Source organism: Stegodyphus dumicola, chromosome 1, assembly GCF_044657685.1.
Source record: "Stegodyphus dumicola isolate Sdum_Otavi_A_Nest chromosome 1, ASM4465768v1".
Taxonomy (NCBI): Eukaryota; Metazoa; Arthropoda; class Arachnida; order Araneae; family Eresidae; genus Stegodyphus; species Stegodyphus dumicola.
In genome coordinates, this window is record NC_140768.1 from 211,995,123 (window position 1) to 212,001,122 (window position 6,000).

The 6,000-nt window shown below is 28.9% G+C and overlaps 1 protein-coding gene across 6 annotated transcripts in view; it reads right to left on the bottom strand.

Moving 5' to 3' along the window:
* The window catches only part of LOC118190737 (uncharacterized), a 272,297-nt gene extending 268,693 nt beyond the window's left edge, over positions 1-3,604 (bottom strand). For all 6 annotated transcript variants that reach the window (XM_085825160.1, XM_035361504.2, XM_035361502.2 and 3 more), the window contains exon 1: positions 3,386-3,604. The gene's annotated coding sequence lies outside the window, so the exon portion shown is untranslated. The remainder of the gene's footprint in view (positions 1-3,385) is intronic.
* Between the last annotated feature and the right edge of the window lie 2,396 nt (positions 3,605-6,000).

Genomic DNA, 6,000 nt, shown 5'->3' on the forward strand with positions numbered 1-6,000 from the left:
GTGGTGTCTAGTTTCTCTTTGAGAATTTATAATCCAAGATAAACTAAGCCCAATAAATCGAAAAGAATACTGCTGTATTTAAAACAGCTTTTAATGAAGACGAATACTTTAACCAAAATTATTAATCTACTAATGGTGTCCTTTTCAAACTTTCAGTTATTATATTAAGTTCACTTTTCGTTTTATGTTAGGATCACAGAATTCACCGATATTGCCTCAAAATCCAGCTGAATACAACTGCATTATACAAGAGCTTAAAGTACGAACTGAAACTGAAACAAAATGAGAAGTAAAACAAAAGAGAATTTGCTCGGCAGAATATTTCTCACTTTGAGTCAGCTCTTGCACCTGGCGTTATCTCTCGTTAGGTGCCTTCATGACCACTATCAGCAGATGTTTGTGATGTTTTAAAGGTAAAATTTTATATCTTAAATATTCTCTCTACCATTATTTCAATAACTCATTACCAGTGTTAAAGTAATATAATGTTTTAAAGGTAAACTTTTACTTTTTTACTCTACTTCTGAATATATCTCAGATCCTTTTTTTTTTTTTTTTTTTTTTTTTTTTCCAAAGTAAGAAATTATTTAGCAAGCAATAACAAACAACATAATTCTAATTATCTGAATTGTTACTTGGAATTCGAATTATTCGGATATCTTGTTGTTCTGTCTAGAAATAATTGAAATTACGATTGATAATTTACTATTACGTATTTTTAATTACTTTCATCGATATAAATAACTTGAAAAGAATAGTACTGAACAATAAGCATTATATTTTTAATTTTGTCATCCTAAAGCAATTTAAAAAAATTTATTTCAGTTGATTGAAAAATTTTTATGAATTTCATTTTATGAGAAAAAATTATTATTTTATTTACTTTAAATGCAGTAAAAATAACAACATGATTGTGTTTAGTTTTAGTGCTTGTTTTAATTAAATAACAGCGTTTTTACTCAAAAACATAAATGTATTTTACAAAAAAAAAATTAAACTGTTAGTTTGATAAATAAAAAATATCTTAGTTTTGGTGTGCTTAACAGAAATATAAAAATATTTATTTTAAACTACTTTTCTTTTATTTTTAACGTATCAGCATAATTTGTTACTGTATTTTTGAAAATAAGATAAGATAAATGGAAAATTAAAATAGTCCTTTTTCTATCATAATAAATATGTATTTGACCCGGAAATTTAAAACCCAATCCGATTTTTCAATTATTCAGATGCGCTATACATACACAGAGTTTTACTACTCTTTGTTACCTTCCAAAATGCACTTTATAATGAGCTGTTAACACATTAGGACGTTTCCACTTTTCGTCAAAACTGTAATCTTTAATTTGCCGAATAACATCTGTATTTGCCTTAGTAATTAATTTTACTGGTTATAATAAAAGTGCAAAATGTAATAATTTCTCTACATAGTGGCTTTGCGGTATGGGGGTACTTAAAATACTATCGAACCAAAAGCTCACTTTAGAAATTGATGGCAGAGGAATAGAGAGGGAAGGAGACTACTTAGCTGTAAGTACCCAGCCATTTGGAACAATACCACCGTTTCTCTAAATATCCGTATTTCAGTAGCAGAAAACTGGAAGTATAACAAAGATTAGACCATTTTATGGCTAAGTAGCTAAAATTACTTAATTGCAAACAATTTTCCTGCGACTCATTTCAAGTTGCCTTTTTCTAACATCTAAAATGCACTTTTGTTCCCAAGATAATTTGTTACTAATTAATAAGTTAAATCTAATATCTAATGAGTTAAATTTCTTATTACTAATTAATTAAGTTAAATCTAAAATTATGACAAGAATTAAGAAGAAAATCTTAAGATATCAAAGCAAATATGACAAGTACAAAAAGAAAAATGATTAAGTATATTGCAGTAATGAAATATCACTTTGAAACCAAACGAAAATCAATAAATTTTCAAAACAGTCAACTTTTAAAGTACGAGTATATGATTCTTATTTAATAATTCGAACAGTTCCCAAATTTTTCTCTGTATTTAATCGAATGCAGTATGTGCATGCTAACAACACGAAACTAGGAACTTTTCGTATCATTTCAGAAATTCTGACAGTAGAAATTGGTCAAAAATCATTTGACTTAAAATTAGCAGCAGAATAGTTAAATTTTCATCAACAAAGCAACATTTTATTACTAATATATAAAAGTGCATCTATTAAAAAATTATTAGTATTGAATAAACAATCCTTTTTTATAGCCTTTTTTCGCTAATTTAAATAAATTCTCACACACATATTTATTTACTGTCGTTTTGTTTAATTTCAGAAGAAAAAATGGAAAGGCCCGGCTTCCGTAAAAATTTCAGTTAACCAATTTATCTCTATTTTGATTAAAATAGAAAGAAATATTTTAATTAATTTAATTATAAATAATTACTTAATAATTTTATTTCAGTATTAATAAAATAATTAAGTAATTTAAATCTACAGAAAATACATAAATAAAATAAATAACGTATCCTTGAATGCTAACTACTCGCTTATTTAATCAAATTTTCAATGAAATTGTCCAGTACCCATTGCAGGATATCTAATGATGTAATTACTATTGGTTGTGTGTGTTGTTTGTAAAAATCTGATTTGTAGGGAATGTTTTGGATTAATTACTGTGCACTAATCAAGCCTGATAAAGAAAAACCAGATTTTACCTTCAGTTCTTAAACAGCGATGCTAATATATCCATGTAATAAATGTTTTTCATACAAATGCAGATATTTTTAAGTGGCTTAAATATTCAAAAGCTTTGCTATTAGAAAATTTCATCTGGTTTTAATTTCGTATGTTTAAACTGATTTAAAAATAAATACATAAAAAAAATAAACGTATTTATACATTTATTAATCGTAATTAATTATAATTAAAATATTTTAATGTATTTCACTACTTCCTTCCTTCTCATAAAATTTTTCTTTAGTCTCTTATTGAACTGTACAAATTTATAATAATTTATCATTTTTATTTAAATATAATTTTAATATCATTAACAAATTTATAGGATTCAAATTTTCAGTTAATAAATGACACAAAATTTTCTCAGTTAACAAGTAGTTAGATTGTCTAATTTTATTTTATTTTTATTAATATAACTTTCGAAATTTCATCTGCTAAACATATTTTAATTATAAAACTTTAACCTATTATATATCAGCAAGTTTTGATTTTTTATTCCATTTGACTTTATTTTCCCCTATTTGAGATCTCAACTGCAAAATGCTAAAAAATACTCATTAATTTTTTTTTAACGTTTTTAACCAGCTGCGTAACTTTTATTTATAGTAGAATTAAATTAACAAGTTTTAAAACTCTTAAAATTAAAATGAAAGAATCTATATTAGAACTTAACTTACCTAATTTTTCCCAAAAGTTACTTTATCTAAAGACTCACACACAAGCACACATTTGTTGTAAAATCCATGACAGAAGCAGTTTTGCAGTACTTAAATTAACAGCGGAATCACGCTGAGGGAATTCCATTTGTGTATGTCTCACACTTTACGATAAAAGATCGTCTGCTGTGTACTATCCATTCGTGAGTCAGAACAGCTGCGCTTGGAGACCGTTTGTCTATAACTGCTTTTTCCCCTTCACATGTTTCGAATTCCCTCCCATCCAATGAAACAAAGACACACAAAAAATTTCTAGTGGCGTCATCTAGCTGCAATAAGAGGAAGCTAAACAAAATTATGTGATAAGTGTTAAAATGACTTGAAAAATATTTCTTGTTAAAAACCCATAGGCTTATTATTTAACTAACTATTACTTTAACCCAAGCTAAATATAAGAGTTAATTTAACTGTGTTAATTTGAAAAGCGAGCTATAAATTGCTTAATAATTAATTTTCTCTAAATTGATTTAACCTTTTTGATTTAACTTAGTGCAACATAACTGTAAAAAGAAATTTTCGCGCTAATTTTAAATGCAAAAAAATTACATTAAAAGGTTCAAGACGACTTAAAGACTTAAATTTAAAAAATTATTTAATGGTATTATGAAATGTATACTTCCAGCGTTTCCATAGCACATCTAATGTTGTCGGTAAAATATTCAGTGTTAAAAGAGGAGGTGAAAAGACAAAGTTTAAAACGAAAATAATCGCTATTAATATGTAAAATTCTTGTTAGTGATATTTGCATTTGTTTATTATATCTTTATGCATAATTCTTGTGATTTAACGCAAAAACTATTGGAGCTATCGACTTAAAAATTCACAAGCAGTTATAAAATAGGTTGGCTAAGGAAATACATCGCCGCTTACGATCATAAATTTCAATTCTCTTCTGGAAGGATGTCTGGAAAACTATTCTTATTATACTAAAATGAAGTCTGTGAGTTTTTAATAGGAAGAAAAAATGTCAGCGTCTATTACGCAACTCCGTTTTCTGGCATCTGTCGAGCACTTTCATCAAAAAGATACTCGAGAATTCCAGCATGATTAAGTACGTAATGAATTTTAAAAAAATGTTCCTGCAGATGTGAAAAGAAAAATTAAGTAAACAAAGATCTATTTAAAGAATGATTTATCTATGAATGAATCAAAAGATATTCTAAAAATATTTCGAATTTCTTTCCGAATATCAGTGTAAATGCATGAATATAGCAGCACTAGCGTGTTTTATAAAACTGCTATTATTATAATCATTAAGAGGAGATTCAATCTTGGAGATAAAAGCCTCTTTGGGGTGATTTTTATTATGTTTCTAATTTCAAAATTTTATACTTTTAAGTTTTTATTTTTATTCTTATATTCTCTTTGTTAATTAATTGTTCCATCTTCATATTCTTAGCTTTGTGACTTCAAGTAACTGTAACTGATGAAAAAGGGACATTTATGGTGTAAGTAAATATAACTAATGAACAAGTGACGTTTCTAGTTTCAACTTATCAAATCAAATTCAGTAATTTTGAATTTGCTGATAACTTTCAATCTAAATTTTAAAATTGGTTTGGTTTATCTTTCTCAGTTTTCTGCTATATTTACTTTGATTTGATAAAAGTTGATTTCTTAAATCTTCTTTCTTGAATAAATATCTTCGCGTTTTTGGATAAAACTACATGAAAATTAACATTTTTTTATTTTATTTATTTCCGATCTTTTTCTCTTTATTTACTTATTTACAGCAGCATTCCCAAGGGCCTACCACGGTTACATGAAACTACGGATAACAACAGAACAAGATAGTCATATAATGTATATAAATTCTGTGAAGTTTTATAGGGAAATTTACCACAACAAGGGATTATCAACACTAATGAATGATAATACAATATACCATATATTATTTTACTACAGTGTACTGTTAATATATGGGTTGTACAGAAATAATTGACACAACGGCTTTCGCAACGAAACTATAGCACTATACGAAGGGAAAACAAGTGAAATAAACACAAGGGGACGTGAGCTACTCAGAATGAATAGATGGAGCTGGTCGCAAGCCCGAACTGTATAAGTCAGTGCCCGTCCCTTTCGCCGTCGTCATTGAAAGAGTGGACAGCAATGATGGAAGGTGATTTATCACGGTCAACGTTGGACAGCGTGGTTCCTATGGAAGGAAAGGATACAGGGTAGTGAGACCGATCGTCGCATGGTGTCGGTGTACGCGAACAAAACACTCTCAAGGCGTACCTTATCCCGTTGGTTGGCCAAGTTCAGCAATGGTGTGGAGATCACAGCCAAAGATGTCAGCACGGGACGATCAGATGATCAGCAACATCACATACAGCAGTAAATGTCGCAGTCGTGTCGGATTTGATCATGCCGAACAGGCGCATTACGTTCAACAAGATGCAGCAAGAGACCGAGGTTGCGCAAGGATCATTGCAGGCGATTGTGCATGGTGATTTGTACAAGGCAAATGTGTGTGCAAAGTGGGTGGACTCGGACCTCGAACCAAGACCACGGACTACGCCATGCTTAACAACATGAAGGACGCAGTCAGGGGCCAACAGTTTGAATCTTCT